Below are 14,836 nucleotides of genomic sequence, written 5' to 3'. Positions count from 1 at the left end.
TGACTTGTTTCTGGACGTATGAATTACGTGTCTTTATTGCCTTTGCTGAACGACTTGTGTACTAGCTAGAATTATCTTCACAACTATCTTGTATCAAAGTTATTGTGTGCTATATTTCATGCTTTATGTAAAATAAGCGGTATTGTAAGTTTGTAAAATATTGTATAAAAGTTTGAACGCGAAATATTATTATAATCAGTTTTTCATATAGAATTGTAGTAGTTGAATTGTATATTAGCTACTAAGTATGAACTTAACGGGTAGGTACTACCCGAATTTAAACTTATAAAATGCTAATATGAAGAAAAAGCTTTTATAAATGAGTTCATATTATGCTACGAAATACTATCAACTACTCTTAATATTCTGTATGATTAACTTGTTCCATTTAACTATTTTGAAGGAAATGGCACCGACTACTCGACACACCCTGAATATGAATGAAGAGGAATTCCGTACTTTTCTAGCTTCAAACATAGCCGCAGTACAGGCTGCGCTACATACCAACAATAACCTTGAATCTAGCAGTACAGGAAATCGTGTAGGATGCACTTACAAAGAATTCACTGCCTGCAAACCTTTGGAATTTGATGGAACCGAAGGACCGATCGGATTGAAATGGTGGACCGAGAAGGTCGAATCGGTGTTTGCCATAAGTAAGTGTACTGAAGAGGACAAAGTGAAGTATGCTACGCATACCTTCATAGGTTCTGCGTTAACATGGTGGAATACCTATCTAGATCAAGTGGGACAAGACGATGCGTACGCACTACCGTGGTCAGCATTCAAGCACTTGATGAACGAGAAATACCGTCCCAGAACCGAGGTCAATAAGCTCAAGACAGAACTTAGAGGGTTACGAACCCAAGGATTTGATATTACCACGTATGAAAGACGATTCACAGAATTGTGCCTATTGTGTCCGGGAGCATTCGAAGATGAGGAAGAGAAGATCGACGTGTTTGTGAAAGGATTACCGGAAAGAATCCAAGAAGATATAAGTTCACACGAGCCCGCCTCCATACAACAGGCATGTAGAATGGCTCACAAACTAGTGAACCAGATTGAAGAAAGAATTAAAGAACAGACTGCTGAAGAGGCCAATGTGAAGCAAGTCAAAAGAAAGTGGGAGGAAAACGGTGATAAGAATCACCAATACAACAACAACAGCAATTACAACAATAATCGCAACAATTATCCCAACAATCGCAACATCAATCGCAACTACAACAAACGGCCCAACAACAACAACAACAACAACAACAACAACAACAACAACAACAACAACAACAGCAACTACAACAACCATCCCAACAACAATAATAACCGCAACAACAACAACAATCAGAAGCAGCTATGCCAAAGGTGTGAAAAGTATCACTCGGGGTTCTGCACCAAATTTTGCAACAAGTGTAAAAGAAATGGTCATAGCGCGGCGAAGTGTGAGGTCTACGGACCAGGGGTTAATAGAACGAAAGGAACAAATGGTGTCGGAACGAGTAATGGCGGAGAAAGTAGTGTCGGAACAAGTTATGCAAATGTAGTTTGTTATAAATGTGGAAAACCGGGCCACATTATTAGAAATTGCCCGAACCAGGAGAACACGAATGGACAAGGCCGCGGAAGAGTTTTCAATATTAATGCGGCAGAGGCACAGGAAGACCCGGAGCTTGTTACTGGTACGTTTCTTATTGACAATAAATCTGCTTACGTTTTATTTGATTCGGGTGCGGATAGAAGCTATATGAGTAGAGATTTTTGTGCTAAATTAAGTTGTCCATTGACGCCTTTGGATAGTAAATTTTTACTCGAATTAGCAAATGGTAAATTAATTTCAGCAGATAATATATGTCGGAATCGAGAAATTAAACTGGTTAGCGAAACATTTAAGATTGATTTGATACCAGTAGAGTTAGGGAGTTTTGATGTGATAATCGGTATGGACTGGTTGAAAGAAGTGAAAGCAGAGATCGTTTGTTACAAAAATGCAATTCGCATTATACGAGAAAAAGGAAAACCCTTAATGGTGTACGGAGAAAAGGGCAACACGAAGCTACATCTTATTAGTAATTTGAACGCACAAAAACTAATAAGAAAAGGTTGCTATGCTGTTCTAGCACACATCGAGAAAGTACAAACTGAAGAAAAGAGCATCAATGATGTTCCCATTGCAAAAGAATTTCCCGATGTATTTCCGAAAGAATTACCGGGATTACCCCCACATCGATCCGTTGAATTTCAAATAGATCTTGTACCAGGAGCTGCACCAATAGCTCGTGCTCCTTACAGACTCGCACCCAGCGAGATGAAAGAACTGCAAAGCTAATTACAAGAACTTTTAGAGCGTGGTTTCATTCGACCAAGCACATCACCGTGGGGAGCTCCTGTTTTGTTTGTCAAGAAGAAAGATGGTACTTTCAGGTTGTGTATCGACTACCGAGAGTTGAACAAACTTACCATCAAGAACCGCTACCCACTACCGAGAATCGATGACTTATTTGATCAACTACAAGGCTCGTCTGTTTATTCAAAGATTGACTTACATTCCGGGTATCATCAAATGCGGGTGAAAGAAGATGATATTCCAAAGACTGCTTTCAGAACACGTTACGGTCATTACGAGTTTATGGTCATGCCGTTTGGTTTAACTAATGCACCAGCTGTGTTCATGGACCTTATGAACCGAGTGTGTGGACCATACCTTGACAAGTTTGTCATTGTTTTCATTGATGACATACTTATTTACTCAAAGAATGACCAAGAACACGGTGAACATTTGAGAAAGGTGTTAGAAGTATTGAGGAAGGAAGAATTGTACGCTAAGTTTTCAAAGTGTGCATTTTGGTTGGAAGAAGTTCAATTCCTCGGTCACATAGTGAACAAAGAAGGTATTAAGGTGGTCCGGCAAAGATAGAAACTGTTGAAAAGTGGGAAACCCCGAAAACTCCGAAACACATACGCCAATTTTTAGGACTAGCTGGTTACTACAGAAGGTTCATCCAAGACTTTTACAGAATAGCAAAACCCTTGACTGCATTAACGCATAAAGGAAAGAAATTTGAATGGAAGGATGAACAAGAGAAAGCGTTCCAGTTATTGAAGAAAAAGCTAACTACGGCACCTATATTGTCATTGCCTGAAGGGAATGATGATTTTGTGATTTATTGTGACGCATCAAAGCAAGGTCTCGGTTGTGTATTAATGCAACGAACGAAGGTGATTGCTTATGCGTCTAGACAATTGAAGATTCACGAACAAAATTATACGACGCATGATTTGGAATTAGGCGCGGTTGTTTTTACATTAAAGACTTGGAGGCACTACTTATATGGGGTCAAAAGTATTATATATACCGACCACAAAAGTCTTCAACACATATTTAATCAGAAACAACTGAATATGAGGCAGCGTAGGTGGATTGAATTGTTGAATGATTACGACTTTGAGATTCGTTACCACCCGGGGAAGGCAAATGTGGTAGCCGACGCCTTGAGCAGGAAGGACAGAGAACCCATTCGAGTAAAATCTATGAATATAATGATTCACAATAACCTTACTACTCAAATAAAGGAGGCGCAACAAGGAGTTTTAAAAGAGGGAAATTTAAAGGATGAAATACCCAAAGGATCGGAGAAGCATCTTAATATTCGGGAAGACGGAACCCGGTATAGGGCTGAAAGGATTTGGGTACCAAAATTTGGAGATATGATAGAAATGGTACTTAGAGAAGCTCAAAAACCAGATACTCAATACATCCTGGAACGGGGAAGATGTACAAGGATCTCAAGAAACATTTTTGGTGGCCGGGTATGAAATCCGATGTTGCTAAATACGTAGGAGAATGTTTGACGTGTTCTAAGGTCAAAGCTGAGCATCAAAAACCATCAGGTCTACTTCAACAACCCGAAATCCCGGAATGGAAATGGGAAAACATTACCATGGATTTCATCACTAAATTGCCAAGGACTGCAAGTGGTTTTGATACTATTTGGGTAATAGTTGATCGTCTCACCAAATCAGCACACTTCCTTCCAATAAGAGAAGATGACAAGATGGAGAAGTTAGCACGACTGTATTTGAAGGAAGTCGTCTCCAGACATGGAATACCAATCTCTATTATCTCTGATAGGGATGGCAGATTTATTTCAAGATTCTGGCAGACATTACAGCAAGCATTAGGAACTCGTCTAGACATGAGTACTGCCTATCATCCACAAACTGATGGGCAGAGCGAAAGGACGATACAAACGCTTGAAGACATGCTACGAGCATGTGTTATTGATTTCAGAAACAGTTGGGATCGACATCTACCGTTAGCAGAATTTTCCTAAAACAACAGCTACCATTCAAGCATTGAGATGGCGCCGTTTGAAGCACTTTATGGTAGAAAGTGCAGGTCTCCGATTTGTTGGAGTGAAGTGGGGGATAGACAGATTACGGGTCCGGAGATTATACAAGAAACTACCGAGAAGATCATCCAAATTCAACAACTGTTGAAAACCGCCCAAAGTCGACAAAAGAGCTACGCTGACATTAAAAGAAAAGATATAGAATTTGAAATTGGAGAGATGGTCATGCTTAAACTTGCACCTTGGAAAGGCGTTGTTCGATTTGGTAAATGAGGGAAATTAAATCCAAGGTATATTGGACCATTCAAGATTATTGATCGTGTCGGACCAGTAGCTTACCGACTTGAGTTACCTCAACAACTCGCGGCTGTACATAACACTTTCCACGTCTCGAATTTGAAGAAATGTTTTGCTAAAGAAGATCTCACTATTCCGTTAGATGAAATCCAAATCAACGAAAAACTCCAATTCATCGAAGAACCCGTCGAAATAATGGATCGTGAGGTTAAAAGACTTAAGCAAAACAAGATACCAATTGTTAAGGTTCGATGGAATGCTCGTAGAGGACCCGAGTTCACCTGGGAGCGTGAAGATCAGATGAAGAAGAAATACCCACATCTATTTCCAGAAGATTCGTCAACACCTTCAACAGCTTAAAATTTCGGGACGAAATTTATTTAACGGGTAGGTACTGTAGTGACCCGAACTTTTCCATGTTTATATATATTAATTGAGATTGATATTTACATGATTAAATGTTTCCAACATGTTAAGCAATCAAACTTGTTAAGACTTGATTAATTGAAATATGTTTCATATAGACAATTGACCACCCAAGTTGACCGGTGATTCACGAACGTTAAAACTTGTAAAAACTATATGATGACATATATATGGATATATATATAGTTAACATGATACTATGATAAGTAAACATATCATTAAGTATATTAACAATGAACTACATATGTAAAAACAAGACTACTAACTTAATGATTTTTAAACGAGACATATATGTAACGATTATCGTTGTAAAGACATTTAATGTATATATATCATATTAAGAGATATTCATACATGATAATATCATGATAATATAATAATTTAAAATCTCATTTGATATTATAAACATTGGGTTAACAACATTTAACAAGATCGTTAACCTAAAGGTTTCAAAACAACACTTACATGTAACGACTAACGATGACTTAACGACTCAGTTAAAATGTATATACATGTAGTGTTTTAATATGTATTTATACACTTTTGAAAGACTTCAATACACTTATCAAAATACTTCTACTTAACAAAAATGCTTACAATTACATCCTCGTTCAGTTTCATCAACAATTCTACTCGTATGCACCCGTATTCGTACTCGTACAATACACAGCTTTTAGATGTATGTACTATTGGTATATTGTAACGACCCGTCAAAATCGCTATTGACGCGGCACGTTAATCATTGATTCCACAGTGAGGTTTTGACCTCTATATGATACGTTTTGATAAAATATTGCATTCATTAAAATAAGTGACTTTCTAAACATAGAAAGTTATAAACATGTGGGCGAGTGCTTAGGTATAAGCAAAACCCCGAAATACATAAGTCTTTAATTTACAGGTTGACATCACAGTCCAATTATTTATTACACAACGCAGTTTTATTTTGAATGCAATAAACTTTGTACAAAGCATGAGAGACTCCATGCAGGCAACAAGCACATCACAGCGGAAGCATTCTAAGGACCTGAGAATAAAACATGCTAAAAAGTCAACACGAATGTTGGTGAGTTATAGGTTTAATTGCTCGAGTCATAAACATGTATAAAGATAGACCACAAGATTTCATCAAAAGTTTATCAATAGATTCTACGTAACAGAGCACCCTGGTAACTAAACTTAACGCTATAGTGATAATTACCCCATTCGTTTTAATACGCGCAAACCAACGTGTCTTAAACTCAAATAACATACGTCCGTTAAAAGGCTAGCGCTCTAGCTCGGACGGGGATGTCAAGCCCTATGGATCCATATACAATTATTCGCGCCCACCAGTCCATATCCTATGTACTGGCAGCTACTAGTTACCAAAGCTAAGGGATTTTCGGTTTAACTCAGTGTAGAATTTTGTATGTACTTGTGTCTTATCGCGTTTAAAATAAATTGCATGTATTCTCAGCCCAAAAATATTTAAAGTATTTAAAAAGGGATCTATAACTCACAGTTCAATATTGAGACTCAATATTGTAGGTAAATTGCGTAGACGTAATGACGGTAGATGACTGTATGGTTGGCCTTGGATTCAAGAACAATACCCCAAACAATACCCAATATTTCCTTAGCTTAAAGCGGTTTGAAACCCGAATTAAAACACCCTCGAATATACTTTATTATTATCAACTTAAATTAAAATTATAATTATAATTATAAATTAAAATTTATGTTACATAAGAAAATATATTGTGAAGTATTTCGTCGAACAAACTGGCCTTTTTATAGTACTTTTCGATTTACTGTAGCTCATGCGATCGCATGAGTTTTCAGTGTTTTTGCCATGCGATCGCATGGCCGCCTTTTCTGTTTTTGTTTGCTAGTTCGTCGACATCAAATAGTATTTTACTGTAGCAAATAGTATTTTCACTGTAGCACTGTAGCAAAATACGGTTTCACTGTAGCAAATAGTGTTTTACTGTAGCAAAGTCATTTTTACTGTAGCAATTAATGTTTTACTGTAGGAAAGTCGTTTTTACTTGTACATCTTATAATATATATATATATATATACATACATATATGTATATTTACATAATATTAAATCATAAAGAGAATTGGTTTAAATTAGTCGAAATTTTTCGGGTCATCACAGTACCTCCCCGTTAAAGAAAATTTCGTCCCGAAATTTTGAGTAGTACCTGTTTCATGAGCGATATCAGTGAACAAATGTGGATACTTTTGCTTCATTTGATCTTCACGTTCCCAAGTAAACTCGGGTCCTCGTCCTGCGTTCCAACGAACCCTAACTATCGGTATTTTGCTTTGTTTTAATTGTTTGACCTCACGGTCCATGATTTCAACAGGTTCTTCGATAAAATGGAGTTTATCATTGATTCGTATTTCGTCAAGAGGAATTACGACATCCTCTTCAGCTAAACATTTCTTCAAATTTGACACGTGAAATGTGTCGTGAACACTACTAAGTTCTTGTGGTAGCCTTAATCGATAAGCAACTGCTCCAATTCTTTCGGTGATTTCAAAGGGTCCTACGTACCTAGGACTTAGCTTTCCTCGTTTACCGAATCGTACAACGCCTTTCCAGGGTGACACTTTCAACATGACTTTGTCGCCCACTTGAAATTCTAGCGGTTTTCTTCTTACATCAGCATAACTCTTTTGGCGACTCATGGCCGTTTTCAATCGCTGTTGTATTTGAATGATCTTTTCGGTGGTTTCGTGAATAATTTCTGGTCCAGTAAGTTGTCTTTCTCCTACTTCACTCCAACAGATAGGAGATCTGCACTTTCTACCGTAAAGTGCTTCAAATGGCGATGCGTTGATGCTCGTATGATAGCTGTTATTGTATGAAAATTCTGCCAACGGTAAGTGTCGATCCCAACTGGTTCCAAAGTCAATCACGCATGCCCGTAACATGTCTTCCAATGTTTGTATTGTTCTTTCACTTTGACCATCTGTCTGTGGGTGATAAGCGGTGCTCATATCTAATCGAGGTCCCAATGCTTTTTGTAATGACTGCCAGAAACGTGATGTGAATCGGGTGTCGCGATCAGATATGATAGAGATGGGTACACCATGCCTGGAAACTACTTCCTTCAAATATAGGCGTGCTAATTTCTCCATACTGTCTGTCTCCTTTATTGGTAGAAAGTGAGCTGATTTAGTTAGACGATCAACTATCACCCAAATAGTATCATGACTACTTGCAGTCCTTGGCAATTTCGTAATGAAATCCATGATTATTCTTTCCCATTTCCACTGCGGAATTTCTGGTTGTTGCAGTAATCCTGACGGCTTTTGGTGCTCAGCTTTGACCTTTGCACACGTTAAACATTTGCTTACATAAGTAGCAATTTCTGTTTTCATATTAGGCCACCAATAAAACTTCTTGAGATCGTGGTACATTTTTCCGTTTCCTGGGTGAATTGAGTACCTCGTTTTGTGTGCTTCATCCAGTACTAGTTGCCTTAGGTTACCATGTTTTGGTACCCATATCCTACCAGCAAAATACAGGGTTCCATCGGCTTTTTCTTCAAGTTATTTTTCTAACCCTTTGCTTATTTCGCCTTTTTCGTTTTCTTCTTTTAAAGCCTCTAACTGTGCTGCTTGAATTTGCTTTGTGAGATCAGTACGAATTGTAATATTCAAAGCTCGGACCCTAAGAGGTTTTACTCTTTCTTTTCGACTTAGGGCATCAGCTACAACATTAGCCTTTCCGGGGTGGTGACGGATTTCACAATCGTAATCGTTTAACAACTCTACCCAGCGACGTTGTCTCATATTGAGTTGTTTTTGATCAAAAATATGCTGAAGACTCTTATGGTCGGTGTACACTGTACACTTGGTGCCATATAGATAGTGTCTCCATATTTTGAGTGCAAAAACTACAGCTCCAAGTTCCAAATCGTGTGTCGTATAGTTCTTTTCATGAATTTTTAGTTGTCGTGAGGCATATGCGATAACTTTTGTGCGTTGCATTAATACACATCCTAAACCTTGGCGCGAAGCGTCACAATAGATCACGAAATCATCATTTCCTTCTGGTAATGACAAAATGGGTGCAGACGTTAACTTCTTCTTTAATAACTGGAATGAGGATTCCTGTTCCGTGGACCAATCATACTTCTTTCCCTTTTGAGTCAATGCAGTTAAGGGTTTGGCGATTCTAGAGAAATCTTGAATGAATCTTCGGTAGTAACCAGCAAGACCTAAGAATTGGCGAATTTGTGTTGGAGTCTTCGGGGTTTCCCATTTACTAATGGCTTCGATCTTGGCGGGGTCAACTTTAATTCCATGTTTACTGACAACATGGCCCAAAAATTGTACTTCTTGTAACCAGAAATCACACTTCGAAAATTTTGCGTACAATTCTTCTTTCTTGAGTATCTCTAGTACCAGTCTTAAGTGTTGCTCATGTTCTTCCTTGTTCTTCGAGTAAATCAATATGTCGTCGATAAAAACAATGACAAATTTGTCTAAATACGGTCTACAGATGCGATTCATTAGATCCATGAATACTGCTGGAGCATTAGTTAATCCAAAAGGCATGACTAGAAACTCATAGTGACCGTAACGGGTTCTGAACGCGGTTTTAGGAACATCTTCTTCCTTCACTCTCAGTTGATGATATCCGGAGCGTAGATCAATCTTAGAATAAACACTTGATCCTTGCAATTGATCAAACAAATCATCAATCCTCGGTAATGGGTACCGATTCTTGATCGTTAATTTGTTTAATTCTCTGTAATCTATGCACATTCTCATAGATCCATCCTTCTTCTTGACGAACAGAATAGGAGCACCCCAAGGTGAAAAACTAGGACGAATAAATCTACGGTCCGATAATTCTTGCAACTGGTCTTGTAATTCTTGCATTTCTGAAGGTGCAAGTCTATATGGAGATCGGGCTACAGGTGCAGCTCCTGGTATGAGATCAATCTGGAATTCTACACATCTGAGTGGAGGTAGCCCCGGTAATTCTTTTGGAAATACTCCGGGATATTCTCTTACAACCGGCATGTCATCAATGCTTCTTTCTTCAGTATCGATCTTCTTTACGTGTGCCAGAATAGCATAACAACCTTTTCTTATAAGTTTCTGGGCCTTCATGCAGCTGATAAAGTTCAGTTTTGAGTTGTTCTTCTCCCCATAAATCATTAATGACGTTTCATCCTTACGAGGGATGCGGATTGCTTTCTCAGCGCAAACAACTTCCGCTCTTGTTTTGGACATCCAGTCCATGCCAACGATTACATCAAAACTTCCTAATTCTACGGGTATCAAATCAATTTTGAAGGTTTCACCAGCGAGATTCATTTCGCAACCATGGCAAATTTTATCGGCTTTTATCAGTTTACCATTAGCTAATTCAATAGTATATTTATCGTCTAGAGGTAATGATGCACATTTTAGTTTAAAACTAAAGTCTGTAGCAAAATACGGTTTCACTGTAGCAAATAGTGTTTTACTGTAGCAAAGTCATTTTTACTGTAGCAATTAATGTTTTACTGTAGGAAAGTCGTTTTTACTTGTACATCTTATAATATATATATATATATATATACATACATATATGTATATTTACATAATATTAAATCATAAAGAGAATTGGTTTAAATTAGTCGAAATTTTTCGGGTCATCACATATATACACTCCAATGATCAGCTCTTAGCAGCCCATGTGAGTCACCTAACACATGTGGGAACCATCATTTGGCAACTAGCATGAAATATCTCATAAAATTACAAAAATATGAGTAATCATTCATGACTTATTTACATGAAAACAAAATTACATATCCTTTATATCTAATCCATACACCAATGACCAAAAACACCTACAAACACTTTCATTCTTCAATTTTCTTCATCTAATTGATCTCTCTCAAGTTCTATCTTCAAGTTCTAAGTGTTCTTCATATATTCTACAAGTTCTAGTTACATAAAATCAAGAATACTTTCAAGTTTGCTAGCTCACTTCCAATCTTGTAAGGTGATCATCCAACCTCAAGAAATCTTTGTTTCTTACAGTAGGTTATCATTCTAATACAAGGTAATAATCATATTCAAACTTTGGTTCAATTTCTATAACTATAACAATCTTATTTCAAGTGATGATCTTACTTGAACTTATTTTCGTGTCATGATTCTGCTTCAAGAACTTCGAGCCATCCAAGGATCCTTTGAAGCTAGATCCATTTTTCTCTTTTCTAGTAGGTTTATCCAAGGAACTTAAGGTAGTAATGATGTTCATAACATCATTCGATTCATACATATAAAGCTATCTTATTCGAAGGTTTAAACTTGTAATCACTAGAACATAGTTTAGTTAATTCTAAACTTGTTCGCAAACAAAAGTTAATCCTTCTAACTTGACTTTTAAAATCAACTAAACACATGTTCTATATCTATATGATATGTTAACTTAATGATTTAAAACCTGGAAACACGAAAAACACCGTAAAACCGGATTTACACCGTCGTAGTAACACCGCGGGCTGTTTTGGGTTAGTTAATTAAAAACTATGATAAACTTTGATTTAAAAGTTGTTATTCTGAGAAAATGATTGTTATTATGAACATGAAACTATATCCAAAAATTATGGTTAAACTCAAAGTGGAAGTATGTTTTCTAAAATGGTCATCTAGACGTCGTTCTTTCGACTGAAATGACTACCTTTACAAAAACGACTTGTAACTTATTTTTCTGACTATAAACCTATACTTTTTCTGTTTAGATTCATAAAATAGAGTTCAATATGAAACCATAGCAATTTTATTCACTCAAAACGGATTTAAAATGAAGAAGTTATGGGTAAAACAAGATTGGATAATTTTTCTCATTTTAGCTACGTGAAAATTGGTAACAAATCTATTCCAACCATAACTTAATAAACTTGTATTGTATATTATGTAATCTTGAGATACCATAGACACGTATACAATGTTTCGACCTATCATGTCGACACATCTATATATATTTCGGAACAACCATAGACACTCTATATGTGAATGTTGGAGTTAGCTATACAGGGTTGAGGTTGATTCCAAAATATATATAGTTTGAGTTGTGATCAATACTGAGATACGTATACACTGGGTCGTGGATTGATTCAAGATAATATTTATCGATTTATTTCTATACATCTAACTGTGGACAACTAGTTTTAAGTTACTAACGAGGACAGCTGACTTAATAAACTTAAAACATCAAAATATATTAAAAGTGTTGTAAATATATTTTAAACATACTTTGATATATATGTATATATTGTTATAGGTTCGTGAATCAACCAGTGGCCAAGTATTACTTCCCGACGAAGTAAAAATCTGTGAAAGTGAGTTATAGTCCCACTTTTAAAATCTAATATTTTTGGGATGAGAATACATGCAGGTTTTATAAATGATTTACAAAATAGACACAAGTACGTGAAACTACATTCTATGGTTGAATTATCGAAATCGAATATGCCCCTTTTTATTAAGTCTGGTAATCTAAGAATTAGGGAACAGACACCCTAATTGACGCGAATCCTAAAGATAGATCTATTGGGCCTAACAAACCCCATCCAAAGTACCAGATGCTTTAGTACTTCGAAATTTATATCATATCCGAAGGGTGTCCCGGAATGATGGGGATATTCTTATATATGCATCTTGTTAATGTCGGTTACCAGGTGTTCACCATATGAATGATTTTTATCTCTATGTATGGGATGTGTATTGAAATATGAAATCTTGTGGTCTATTATTATGATTTGATATATATAGGTTAAACCTATAACTCACCAACATTTTTGTTGACGTTTTAAGCATGTTTATTCTCAGGTGATTATTAAGAGCTTCCGCTGTCGCATACTTAAATAAGGACAAGATTTGGAGTCCATGCTTGTATGATATTGTGTAAAAACTGCATTCAAGAAACTTATTTTGTTGTAACATATTTGTATTGTAAACCATTATGTAATGGTCGTGTGTAAACAGGATATTTTAGATTATCATTATTTGATAATCTACGTAAAGCTTTTTAAACCTTTATTGATGAAATAAAGGTTATGGTTTGTTTTAAAATGAATGCAGTCTTTGAAAAACGTCTCATATAGAGGTCAAAACCTCGCAACGAAATCAATTAATATGGAACGTTTTTAATCAATAAGAACGGGACATTTCAGTTACAACGATAATCGTTACATATATGTCTCGTTTCGAAATCATTAAGTTAGTAGTCTTGTTTTTACATATGTAGTTCATTGTTAATACAATTAATGACATGTTTACTTATCATTTATCATGATTAAACATAGTGTATCAATATCTTAATATGATTCATATGTATTCAGTAAGACGTTGTTATAACGATAATCGTTATATATATCGTTTCGATTTTCTTAATTCAATAAACTCAATTTTATGTATATAACTCATTGTTAAAATACCTAATGAGATACTTATTTATAATAATATCATGTTAACTATATATATAATCATATATATGTCATCATATAGTTTTTACAAGTTTTAACGTTCGTGAATCACCGGTCAACTTGGGTGGTCAATTGTCTATATGAAACCTATTTCAATTAATCAAGTCTTAACAAGTTTGATTGCTTAACATGTTGGAAACACTTAATCATATAAATATCAATTTCATTTAATATATATAAACATGGAAAAGTTCGGGTCACTACAATATATATATATATATATATATATATATATATATATATATATATATATATATATATACACATACAAAATTAAATGTCACATCAACATTCCACTAACACAACACCAACTCACAACACCATCACTACTCCACTCAATAACACAACACGTCATAGTCAGCAAAAAAGTGCAAAAAGTGCACAACGCGAACTCACAACATGAGTTACCACTACAACTGGTTTTAGTGATACGAAAGAAGTGATGATGTGACGCTGATATAGTAGTGTGTTAATTTGAGGAAGAGCGTGAATGGAGTACTCTAATAAAAAGGAGGTAGTATGTTTTACTCATAAGTTTTATTTCTATTTGTTTTTTTTAATCTACATCCATTCCTTTTATAAGACCAAGAGAACAGATCGTTGCCCAATTTGTTACGGAGAATAATACTATATTTGTTTAAAGTTAAAGTATGATTATCAAGCATAACCTTTTTTTTGTTATAATATATAAATATATATATAAATGGATAGTCAATTATTGATACACAAAACTAATATTATTGTATTACCTAAACTTGTGATATTTTTGCTATAAATAGCCATGAATGCAAGCATTAAACTTGCACCATTTCTCACACTTACAAAGTGTTTCTTTCTTTTTCTCCATTATCATCTTTGTTCTTACACTTCATTATTAGCATTCTTAATCAAGAATCAAACCACTGAAGGTAGTTATAAGCCTACTGAATTATAACATCAAGAATCAAACCACTAAAGGTAGTTATAAGCCTACTGAATTATAACACGTTATCAGCACGATAATCTTAATACTAATTATGGTTGGCTCTGCCACCTAAATGATATATGGTCGGTTATACCACCTGAATAATATATGGTCGACACTGTCGCCTAATTATCATTTATGTTACTAACATTTATATTACTATTATCTAACATTTATATGGTCGACACTGTCACCTAATTATCATTTATGTTATATAACATTTATTTATGATTGCTTACATATGGTCGACACTGTCGCCTACTTATCATTTATGTTTATATTAAATTTATGTTTAATGTTTATATA

Source organism: Rutidosis leptorrhynchoides, chromosome 9 (genome assembly GCF_046630445.1).
Source record: "Rutidosis leptorrhynchoides isolate AG116_Rl617_1_P2 chromosome 9, CSIRO_AGI_Rlap_v1, whole genome shotgun sequence".
In the NCBI taxonomy this organism is placed as follows: domain Eukaryota; kingdom Viridiplantae; phylum Streptophyta; class Magnoliopsida; order Asterales; family Asteraceae; genus Rutidosis; species Rutidosis leptorrhynchoides.
Note: the sequence above shows the minus strand (reverse complement) of the source record.